The sequence below is a fragment of the Symphalangus syndactylus genome, chromosome 21, assembly GCF_028878055.3.
Source record: "Symphalangus syndactylus isolate Jambi chromosome 21, NHGRI_mSymSyn1-v2.1_pri, whole genome shotgun sequence".
Taxonomy (NCBI): domain Eukaryota; kingdom Metazoa; phylum Chordata; class Mammalia; order Primates; family Hylobatidae; genus Symphalangus; species Symphalangus syndactylus.
Genome location: NC_072443.2, coordinates 77,112,585 through 77,125,193, shown reverse-complemented (window position 1 = coordinate 77,125,193; position 12,609 = coordinate 77,112,585). Strand labels below are relative to the sequence as shown.

General features: G+C 41.6%; 1 long non-coding RNA gene across 2 annotated transcripts in view; it reads right to left on the bottom strand.

Moving 5' to 3' along the window:
• LOC129471430 (uncharacterized) overlaps nt 1-12,609 on the bottom strand; it is a 453,095-nt gene that overhangs the window by 172,131 nt on the left and 268,355 nt on the right. For both annotated transcript variants that reach the window (XR_008653587.2, XR_010118670.1), the window contains exon 2: nt 4,317-4,398. This is a non-coding gene — a long non-coding RNA (uncharacterized lncRNA). The remainder of the gene's footprint in view (nt 1-4,316; nt 4,399-12,609) is intronic.

The window sequence follows — 12,609 nt, the reverse complement described above, 5'->3', positions numbered from 1 at the left end:
TCCTATTTCTAAGGAGTTCTACCTCCTATGCAAAGTCTGAGAATCCTAGGGGTGTTCACTGGCATAAGTGAGTACTGTCCTCTACAAAGAAGATCTTGGAAAATATCACTGATCTATCCGTGATGCTCATGTTGTGCTACTGTTATTATTGTTGCCACATAGTATGGCTCTTGAAAGCTAAGGTCCAGAAATGTGGGGTAGTCTTGGACCACAGAGAAAAATTTTGCAGTTATCCATTGCTGGCCCAGTAGCAATCTTGCTTGGTCTTAGAAATGGGGAAATAGGCCAGGCACATTGGCTCACGCCTGTAATCCCAGCACTTTGGGATGCCGAGGTGGGTGGACCACGAGGTTAAGAGATCAAGGCCTCCTGGACAAACATGGTGAAACCCCATCTCTACTAAAAATACAAAAATTAGCTGGGTGTTGTGGCATGCCCCTGTAGTCCCAGCTACTCAGGAGGTTGAGGCAGGAGAATTGCTTGAACCAGGGAGGCAGAGGGTGCAGTGAGCTGAGATTGTGCCATTGCACTCCAGCCTGGCAACAGAGCGAGATTCCACCTCAAAAAAAAAAAAAAAAAAAAAAGAAATAGGGAAATAAAGCCTTTCTCTCCCTTGGTTAAATTCATCATACTCTTTTCTACACAAACTAGAAGAGCGCTAGACCCTTCTTTGACCTGGTCACTTTCTATCTCCTAACCCTGTTTCCTTCATGGTACTTATGAGTAGTTGAAACTATATGTATTTGTTATTTATCCTGTCTCTCCTTCTCTAGAAGCTAAGCCCTGTGAGAGTAGGGAACAACAGTATCCCCAGCACCTAGAATGTTCTGGGCACATGGTAGGTACTCAGTAGGCTTTGCTGAAGGATTGAATGAAGGATAGGTCACTTCACATTGGGGTATGGGCTCCCAATAATATATATAATTCTTTCATATACAGCTCTTTTAATATATGGGCACTCACCCATTCTTACTCCAAGACAATGTTTGGATAAGGAGGGACAGCTAACTTGCAGCCACATATCATGTTCAGAACTAAACTTCCCCTCCATGGAAAACATAATCCTGCTTTGAGGTGAATCAACAAGCAAGTTATGGTGAAACTTCTCCTGTGCTCCCTGACCTCATCCGATCCATCCTAGTCTATCAGAAATACTATAAAAAGCAGAACCTCAGAAGGTAAGAGGTATCACTACTTTTTTCCCAAGATGCCCATTGATCCTTAAGTCAGAGATGACTACTTGTCTACCAAATCCATTTCGCTAACTTTCTGCACCCAAGGTGGACTACCTTTCCCATCATCACATGCAAAGAAATGTCTCTGTGACAGTCCTACTCAAGGTAATGTGGGCAGAAGTGATATCCATGGTGAAAGTTCTTTTCTTTGAGTCTACGAGACTGAGAGGATCTGGCAAAAGCCACAGGGCATGGTGGATCCAAGATAGAGCTTGGATCTCTGATGCTGTCCCCCTGAACATTAATTTTTATGTGAGTGAGAAATAGAACAATTGGCTTGAGCCACTGAGATGTTCACATTTATCTGCTATGGCAGGTAGGTAGTTGCCCTAATACAGTTCCTACAGAAATTTATCCCCTATTCCATAAGTATTCTAGGAGCTTTGCAGAACAGGAGACATGTGAGAATGCTAGTCTTTCTCAAGCCATGACAAAGAGGCTTTACTTGCCGTACATCTGCTAACTCCAAAGGACCACACAGATTCTCCCCAAGAAAAGAAAATGTGACTGGATGTTTCCACCACTACAAACAGAAGTTTCTGGAAATGTCTACATGAAAAAAAAATTTTTAATTTCATTGGCACCTCACTGCTAATGAACAGAAGTACACACATTTTAGTGATGGAAATAGCTGCTGTGGGATGAAACTGTATGATGTAGCAGAAAGCAGTTTTGGACCAAGAGAGTTAAAACCTATTTCTAATCCTTATGGTTCTGTCCTAACAAACTGCATGAAGCTTGGACCCCTCTCTTTACCTCTCCAGGCTTCATGTGGTATTAAAAATGATCAAAGAAGGTAAAACACATTCAAATGGTTCAGGTTTTGTATACTGTAATGGGATGGGTAATTCAATTCAACAAACCTTGATTAGGATATGTTGGAGATGGTTGATCTAAATGAGACAAGATGTCTGGGAGCAGTGGCTTATACCTGTAATCCAAGCACTTTGGGATGCAGAAGTGGGTGGATCACCTAAGGCCAGGATTAGCTGGGCATGGTGGCACATGCCTGTAATCCCAGCTACTCAGGAGACTGAGGCAGGAGAATTGCTTGAACCTGGGAGGCGGAGGTTGCAGTGAGCCAAGATCATGCCATTGCACTTAAGCCTGGGCATCAGAGTGAGACTCTGTCTCAAAACAAAATAAAATAAAATAAAATAATATAATATAATATAAAATAAAATAAAATAAATAAGACATAGTCTGACCCCCAAGATCTTCCAGTCTACTGGAGGACACAGATAGTTGAATGACAAACAAACTGTAATCCCTAATAGGCTGAAATAACAGCAAACTATCAGCAATGCAATCTGGGTGTGTAAAAGCAGTGATTACTTTTGACCTGGAGAACGAAAAACGCTTTAACCATATTCCTAATGTTCTTGAGAAAATGGGTAAATTTTCTTAACAGGACTTACAAAGACATGTATGATTTGTCCTCACCACCCTACTCCTCCCGTGGGTTTCTTTGGCCTTATCTCTTGCTGGTACATATGCAATATTGTGTGCTCCAGTGATAGTTACCTATTTTGAGTTCTTAAATTTCCCACATTCTCTCCTCCAAGTTTTTGCACTCTCCTTTACCACTTCTGCTTCTATTGCATAATGTGTACTATCTTTTATGCTTTAGTTCATGAGTCACCTCCTCCAGGAAGCATTCTTTGACTCTCTCAGTTCAGGTTAGAATCCTTTGTATCACTTAGCTATTCTATTAGTTGTAAGTAACAGATACTGAATAAAATGGTATTAAAACATGACAAGAAATCTGGAGAGACACAGAGCTAGGATTAGTTCTGTGATATAACAATGTCAAGACTTGGATTCAACTTTTCTGCAGTTCTCTTGGCTTTTGCCTCATGGTCACAAAATGGCTGCTGTAGTTCCAAATTATGGCTTCTGACAAAACAACCGAGTTGAGGAAAAAAGTAAAATAACTCTCTATGTTGATATTACTCTTCAAGAAAAATCCTTCCCAGAAGTTTTTCTAAGATTTTCTCATACATCTGTCTGGCCAGAAGGGGCTTGTATGTTCATGTCCTAGCTGCAATGGAGGCTAGAAAGTGGGAGTCTGGGATTTCCAGAGAAGGAGGTATTGCAAGTTTGGAAGAAATGGGATACGCAAGACTACTGTGTAGGACAAAAACAGGGCCTCCCTCTGAACTGCCACAGCCCCAGTTCCCACTATGGCCCATCATTATGTTGTATGTAGTAGTTTACTTGACTGTATCCACTAGCCTACAAGCTCTGTTAGAGAAGGACAATTGTACTGGATGAATGAAAAAGAAACAGCATTATTATCACCAATCCTTCTAATAACAAAAGTAACAAACTGAAATCACTTCAGTCTGTGAGTAGCAAGTCTTCACTGTGCAGGGGGCTCCCTGGTGAGATCCTATCCGGTAAGACCTCAACCTCAGGGGCTACTATTGATGGACAAAACATAACAAAGTACAATTCCCAGGGCTCTACCAGGTGGTTAAACAAGGTGGGAGTAGTGAAAGCAGAAAACTTGAGAACTGGTAGAAGCAGAACTTCATAGCTGAACTGGCCCAGTAGAGCCCAAACAGGAATGTGTAAGACTGGGGATTTATTTGGTTGCAAGAAACAGAACCTAACTAACCCGTAAGTTGACACAATAAGGAACATTTTTACTCTTTCAATAACAAGAAGCCTCAAGGTAAGGCAGCTCAGGGTTAATTCTGCCTCGTCATCTATAGCTTGGCTTTCCCAAGGTTGCAAGGTGGCCACCATAGTTGCAACCTCTGCATCAACAGTGTCCACAGGATGACACATTTCCCCCTATGCCCCTTTTTAAGGGAAAGTTTACCTTTTCCAAAAATCTCCAGAAGACCTTTTCTTTGGGCAGCTCTGGGTTACATATTTATCTATAAACCAATAGCTGGTATGTATAATGAGATAATCATAATTGAATTAAACCAAGCAATATTTTCTTAATTACACATGGACACCCCAATTTTGTTGTGTTTAATGAAGAAAATCTTGTTCTCCTCCAAGGAAAAACAAAGGGAATTGGAATGACTATTGGATAGGTAGACAATGACATCTGTTACAAATGGTTACCTTGGAACCAAGCAAATTCCAGTTTTCAGTGAGTAAGTCTTACAAGGCTGAATCTCAATCCACACCTGGCACTGCAAAAACCCTGTAAACGAAAGAATAGCCCAGGTTAGAATGTTTGTCAACTGATTTCTTCTGCTTCTGTCTTATATAGAGATGCTTATTCTTCAGAATTCCTAGGACATGCATACAGAATAATCTATGACATTCACAACCTCTGGGTTACTTCTTTGCCGATGGGCCAGTTTTGTCATTTCTAAACACCAGGATTCACGTATCCGAAGCTGTTTCAGGAAAGGAAGACACAAGCCCTTCCTCTCTGCTCCTGTGCTTTAGGTCTGAGCCTGCATCGTACTCATTGATATCTGACCAGCATCTCCCTTTCTACCTTATCATTTAGAGGAAGACTTCCTTATCCAGATATGGAACTCACTTTGGTTGTTCTCAAACTGTGAGGCAACATCTTCATTAAAAGGTTTAAGCCAAGAGAAGATGTTTCCCACCAGGTGGAAGCAAAACAGCTTCAGAATAGATCTTGGTCCAGCTGGTCTTAAGGGACAAATAGCGTTGTTTACTTTCCATGACCCAAGGCATGTCTAAATTCAGGCTAGTAACTACTTCTAAGCTGGAACTTTACCCATGAACACCAAAATATTCTGCTGCCTCGTCATCTGGTCCCTTTTGTTAGATGTTTTGAGATTCTAAGTCAGGGCTCAGTGGGCCAAATCTGGCCTGTCACCTGTTTTTTGTAAGTAAAGTTTTACTGGGACACGGCTGCACCCATTCATTTACATATCATCTATGGCTGCTTTTGATCTACAACTGAAGAGTTGAATAGTTTTGGCAGAGATCCTATGGCCTCCAAAGCGTACTGTCTGGATCTTTGCAGAAAAGTTTGCTGACTTCTGTCCAAGGGGGAAAGAGCAAGTGAAAAGCATGAAGGTTCTAAGAGGGATAGATGCTCAAACTCATACGTAAACACTAAGCAAAAGCTACAGAGATGCTCGAATGGGTTCAGATGGTTTGAAAGTGAGCACACTGGGTCAAGCTGGGCCTTACGAGGACTCTGCTCAGCCAATGATATATAATGGGCACCTCACAGGGAGCTGAGCCAGTTCCATGTCTCCCTGGAAGAAGCACTGCACTTCGCAAGTGTTTATGTTCTCAAATGTGAAACCTGGAGACGGTTTTCTAAATAGGACTTTAAATGCTACAGTCTGGGTGTTTTTGCAATCTGACACACACATCCATTAGAGCTGCTCCATGGAGCCTCTGGACTGACCGTAAAAACTCAGCCACAGACCTCCTTGGTTTTCAAACAGGAGCCCAAGAAAGACCACAACAGAAACCTGTTATACAATTCAGGTTTTCTTAGTAACACAAGGCAGACGTCAGACAAGTCTTAATCACTCGCTGTAAGAATTGATTTCTGCTGGAACCTAAGGCACACAGACTTAGCTGCTTAGGGTTGTGGTTCCTTATCCCTTCTTAATCAAATAAATAAATAAATAAAGCCATGGAAGATGGCTGGATGTGGTATCTCATGCCTGTAATCCCAGCACTTTGGGAGGCCGAGGCAGGTGGATCGTTTGAGCCCAGGAGTTTGAGACCAGCCTGGGCAACATAGTGAGAACCCATCTCTACAAAAAATAAACATAAACGAGCCAGGCATCCTGGTGTACATCTATAGTCCCAGCTACTGGGGAGGCCAAGGTGGGAGGATCACTTGGGCCCAGGAGGTGGAGGCTGCAGTGAGCTGAGATTGTGCCACCTGTAATCTAGCCTGGGTAACAAAGAGAGCGCTTGTCTCAAAAAAAAAAAAAAAAAAAAGGAAAGAAAGAAAAAGAAAAAGAAGCCATGGAAGATAATATTTACTAATCACTCTTGTTTTAGACACTGTGCTAAGCGTTTTATGTGCATCATCTTACTTAATCTTTACAATACTCCCGTGAAGAAGGTACTATGCTATATGACCTCCTTTTTAGAGATGAGGAAGGTGAGGCCTAGCACAGAGTTCCTCAAGCCTGGTGAGCTTGTGAAAATGCAGATCGCTGGCCCTACCCCAGGGATTCCGATTCAGCCTCTCTGGGGTGGGACCTGAGATTCTGCATCTCTAACAGGTTCTGAGGTTGTGCCCATGCTTCTGGCCAGGGCTGCACTGAGCGCACTGGCCTAGAGCTTAAGGGAAAAGCTAACTCTCATGACCATTTGTGGCAGGATAAGCTCTCAAACCCAGGTTTGAGCATGTGACTCTTCATTCTTTTAATCAGTTTTCATAAACTGCCTCCCATGAGCTCCAAAAATAAGTGAGTGAAAGGCATTTAAACACACACCCAGGAAATCAAGTCAGAAACTCAGTGGTTGCTATTTCTAAAATGACCCAAATCTTTCTCAACTGGTGTCTCGAGATTTTGGCCATGTTGGGAAGTCATATTTGAACAAGATATAACCACACAAGCATGTAAATAATTGGAACTTTGGCCTAGAATAGTAGAACTGCTAATCTTCTCCAAATTATTAATTCTAAGAAGTCTTACCCAAACTAACCTTGCCTCCATGCTCTCTTAATGTACTCTCAGGACTTGAGAAAGAGGTTGTTGCCACACAACGTTGCTCAATAGTTTCAGCTCTATACATCAGGCTTCCTCTTCTCATAAAGATCAGAAATTGCTTCAAGCGGTTATTTTCCCTGCCTTAACATCTTAACGCTGTATTGTGCCTGAGTAAACAATATTCAAAATGCTATATAGTATGTAGAAGATCTGGCAGTATGGCATAATGTTAAGAATGTGGGTTTTGCATTCCAACTTTGAATTCACATACAGGCAATGCCACTTACTGTGTGGTTAAGTTCCTAAACTAAGTCTGTTTTCTTATTAGTAAAGTGGAGACCAAAATACCACTATAAAGTTGTTATATCGCATATAAAGCACTCAGCCGTGACATATGGAGAGGCCTAAAAATGTGAATTACAAATTATTGTGTAATTTATTATATATACATTAGATCATATAACTATATATTTATATCTTACAATTATATATGGTTAATGTAGTAGCATAATTACCTTACTACTATATTAATGTAAAGTTAATTATATAGAAGAATCATTATATTAATATTAACCAATATATTATTAATGTAGATTAATATTGATATATAATGTATATTATATATAATTATTTATAATTGTAATATTTTATAATTGTAAATATTATTTAAGCTCTAGAAAAATGTGTTGACTAAATGCATCTTTCTTTGTTTTTTTTTTTAAACAGAGTCTAGCTCTGTTGCCCAGGCTGGAGTGAGGTGTCAACATCTCAGCTCACTTACAACCTCTGCCTCCTGTGTTTAAGCAATCCTTCTGCCTTACCCTCCCAAGTAGCTGGGATTACAGGTGCACACCACCATGCTCAGCTAAGTTTTGTATTTTTAGTAGAGAGTGGGTTTCACCATATCAGCCAGGCTGGTCTCGAACTGCTGGCCTCAAGTGATCCTCTCACCTCAGCCTCCCAAAGCGCTGGCATTACAGGCATGAGCCACCACACCTGGCTTAAATGCATCTTTATCTTTGAGTCTAGTTAGTTTTAGCTGAAGAAACACACAGCCATGGATGTGTTAGTCAATTAATGTTAGCTGCAGGCAAGGCTGTAGTAAAGAAGGTTCCAGACTCACTGGCACATATCCCTTTGCTAAGATTATTTTCCTTCTGGAATAATCTCTTCTTCACTTTTTGCCTATCCATTCTTCAAGTCTTTCCTCTGCTATGAGACCTTCACAGATGAAGCTCATACTCTCTCATGTCCATGAACACAACACCAGTTGGTCAATTCTACAGATTAATTTATACTCCTTTCAATTTTTTCCTGTGTACAGCCTTGTTCTCCCAGCCAGAATATATTCTCCTTGAGAGCAATTATTCATGTCTGACTTGTTTTGTACCTGCCACATTACTCGGTAAGTACTTTAATACAAGCACGGGAAAATACAATAAATTTAAATATATTTATTGAAAAGAAGCAGGGTCTAAATTGGGACGCAAACATGTTAAGCCCTTGCAGAATAATCATTAGTTCTATTTTGCAAAATAACATTGCATTCAGACCACTACAAGTACAAAGCGTGGTTGGGCTTTATAGCTCTAAAGAGGCTAGACAGAGAAATAATGAGGCCATTCTACAGTACTGCCCACAGCAACAACACGATTTGGCATACACTGGAGACTGGTGGTATAAACATTTCTTAGTACAGATCTTAAAAGGAACTGTAATCCTAAACTCACCTCTCTTTTAACAAAGTTATTATGTTTTGGCATTAGGCTAGATTAAAATGTCATATGAATTGAGCAGCTGAAGCTTGGATCTCGTAAAGGGGGACATTAGGGAGATGCTGGGGGAAGCACAATGAACTAAAAACCTACCGGTAGTCAAGGTTTTATATTTTAATTCAAACACTTGGCTCCCTATGTAGAGAATTTTCAACTAACTTGAAAAATTGCTGTTGAGACAGGAGACTGGAACATCTAATGGCAGTGGTTATATGTTCATGGGAGAATCAACACTACCGCCTGGACTGATGAAATCACATTGCTTAGAGTCACTTGAATCAGGATCTGCTGACCCGTCTTACTTCTTTGCCAGTAGTGGTGGAAGAGAGAAGTTTCACTGTGACAACTGACAAGTAGGGAGGTGCTTCTCAAACTTTAACATGCACACAAACCACCTAGGGATATTGTTAAAATGTAGATCATGATTCAGTAAGTCTGAGGCAGGACCTCGGAGTCTACATTTCTAATATCTCAGGTGATATTAACATTCCTAGTCCAAGGATTACGCTTTGAGCAGCAAGTAGGTAGAGGATGTGGGAATAGTTAATGCATTGCTGCATACACCAGCCAGCCTCGACGCAATGAGGAGGCATCTGCGCTGTTTTAAGAGGGATGTGCATTAGTCATTTTCATACTGCTGTGAAGAAATAGTGGAGACTGGGTAATTTATAAACAAAAAAAGAGGTTTAATGGACTCACACTTTACGTGGCTGGGGAGGCTACACAATCACGGCAGAAGGCGAAGGAGGAGCAAAGGCATATATTACATAGCGGCGGGCAAGAGAAGTGCTGAGCCAAACTGGGAAAAGCCCCTTATAAAACCTTCAGTCTCATGAGAACTTACTCACTATCACGAGAACAGCAGCATGGGGGTAACTGCCCCCGTGATTCAATTACCTCCAGCTGGGTCCCTCCCATGACACAAGGCGATAATGGGAACTACAATTCAAGATGAGATTCAGGTGAGGACACAATCAAAGCCTATCGGAATGGAAACATCAACCTTCTAGAAATGAAGATCAGGGAGGAATTCAGTAGACTTTACAATGAGCATCATATCTAGCATCCTTTGTCAGAGACATCAGGTTCGCTAGCCCAAAGGACACCCTTTCCTTTCTAAATCTTCAAAGCAGTGACTTTAGACAAGTAGCTAGTTAAAAGGATGGCAAACGAGTGCTACTACAGGCAGCGCACATGAGCCTGGAGTCAGACAGCCTAGCTCTGACTCCCAGCTCTGCCACACGGTCATCGGCTGTGATCTTGGGAAAGGCGACTTTTCTCCCTAAGCCTCAGTTCCCATAAATGGAAAGTAGAGATAATACTCGTAGGGCTGTTGTGAAGACTCCAGTAGGAACACATGTAAAGCACTTCATTCTACGGAAGGTGCATACTAGTCAATACATCCAAGTAATATTTTTTAAAAAATTAGAAAACCAATCAATCAGTCAACAGTGATTGAGTACTTGTTTGTTGAACACTGTCTTGAGGCAGTCCTAGGGAAGAAAGAGTAAGGAAGAGAGAATTAAGAAGAGAAGGAGACACAATCACAGGTCTCAAGTAAATTGCAGAATATACGTGGAGAGGCAAACACATACGCATGCGGAATAATTTAGTATTTCCACAGCAACACGCCAAGACCCATCACAAATAGAGTTACAGAGCACACCTAAGCCATTTGAAGAAAGCAAATGTTTAAAATGATATCACTGGAGACAGGAAACTGAAGGAGTCCCTAGACAAAGTCAGAGCTGTATTAAGTTTCTTTTTTAAATGTTTCCTTTTTCATCAGGATATTGACAAGAGCTGCTGTCATATGGAAACTATTTTTTAGAAACACCTGGAAGAACTAATTTGGGGGATTGATTTTTTTTTTTACACAGGCTTAACATTTAACAAAATACAAGGTGTGTCTGAGATGCAAGCCTGGTAAGAGATTAGATCACCAAAGCTAAATTACCGTAATTTCCATATTATTTCTGAGAATGGCTTGAATAGACCTTCTGGGTCACAAGCCACCATTTGTGAAGAACTCATAGACATTTTTGTAAGGCTCACAATATTCAAAAGCTATTTTGATATTTTTCTCATAAAGACATCTCTGCAAAAAAAAAAAAAAAAAATCCAAAGAAGGCCAGGAGCAGTGGCTCACGCCTATAATACCAGCACTTTGGGAGGCTGAGATGGGCGGATCATGAGGTCAGGAGTTTGAGACCAGCCTGGTCAACATGGTGAAACCCCGTTTCTACCAAAAATACAAAATTATCTGGGCATGGTGACATGCGCCTGTAATCTCAGCTACTCGGGAGGCTGAGGCCGGAGAATCACTTGTACCTGGGAGGCGGAGGTTGCAGTGAACCGAGATCATGCCACTGTACTCCAGCCTGGGCGACAGAGCAAGATTCCATCTCAAAAAATAATAATAATAATACATCAAAAGAAAATCTTATTATTTTCATAGAATTTCTCTGTGAGTTAATTTTGTGTTTAAATGTGACCATTTTCCTGGTCCCACAGATCAGCCTGTCTGCCTGCAACAATGAGACAATCATGGCTCCCGAAGAGGAACGGAAATAAGACTCTTTGGGGAACGAGCCTGGTAGACCTGATTTTCCTGGTCACTGTGCCTGAGCCCATAGATCTATATGACTGTGCTGGCCTGGAGAAAATAGCAGGGAAGGACTCACTCTTAGAGGGAATGTCAATTCGACTCCCTCTACTAGGTGGGACTCTTCATAGCTATTTCAGGTAAGTTTTTCAGATGAGTATTTAGAGTCACTATTTTAGTCTTATTAAGGAAAATGTTAAATTTCATCTTAATATAGCTTTATATTAAGCAGTCATTTCCAAAACCTCTTCTCTCTTTGTGCTCAGCTTCTCTTTTTTCTTTTCTTTTTTTATTTGGCAATTGCCTATAGCTTCACCTGGATCTTCAACAGGCCCTGTAAAATCTCAGTGAAGCTCTGTCAGCATGCACTGACTGAGGCTCTACTGGGCACTGAAGAGACACAGACGCTGAGATATGGGCCCTGACCTCAAAGAGCCTATTGTTTAAAAGGCAGACACAAACCTAGGTCACTTCAAAACAATATGGTAACGCCAAATTAGAGTTACACAGGAGGGCACTTGTCTTGGAAGGTTAGAAGGATGAGGTTTAGTATTTGAACTTAGCCCTGAACAAGGAATAATTATAATTGCAAACACCTTTAATGTTCTTAACTGTGTCTTGGTTTTCTCATGTGTACAATGATGATAATGATAATCACCTACCTTTAGGTTGTAGGAGGGATATATGTGTTAATAAATGCATATAAATAATTGGACTGATGCCTGGCATATAGAGTTTAAGTAACTGGTCAATTCCTACAGTGACCGAGTGGTGGAATCCCAAGTCTGTGCTCTGGATCACAATGCTATCCTGCTAGGTGAAGGTGGAGAGAGATGAGGATGGGTACAGCAGGCAGAAGGAAGAGTGTAGTAAAGGCATGGTCAGGTGAAATAGCACAGTAGTGTAAAGCCAGGGGACCAGGCTGGAGCATAAGGAGGGACTGGGACACAGAGGGAGCCATAGCCATGTTAAGGAGCTTGACTTATCTCCTGGTCTGTCATTAATTATCTTCTTTAATTATCATCTGGGCAATGGGCTTCAAGCTGGGGCACAGGAGGTATGTTTGGAGATAGACAGATCTCCGGTTTCAAGAGCTCACTCTTGGCCGGGCGTGGTGGCTCACGCTTGTAATCCCAGCACTTTGGGAGGCCGAGGCGGGCAGATCACGAGGTCAGGAGATCGAGATCACTGTGAAACCCCGTCTCTACTAAAAATACAAAAAAAAAAAAAATTAGCCGGGCGTGGTGGCAGGCGCCTGTAGTCCCAGCTACTCGGAGAGGCTGAGGCAGGAGAATGGCGTGAACCCGGGAGGCGGAGCTTGCAGTGAGCCGAGATTGCGCCACTGAACTCCAGCCTGGACGACA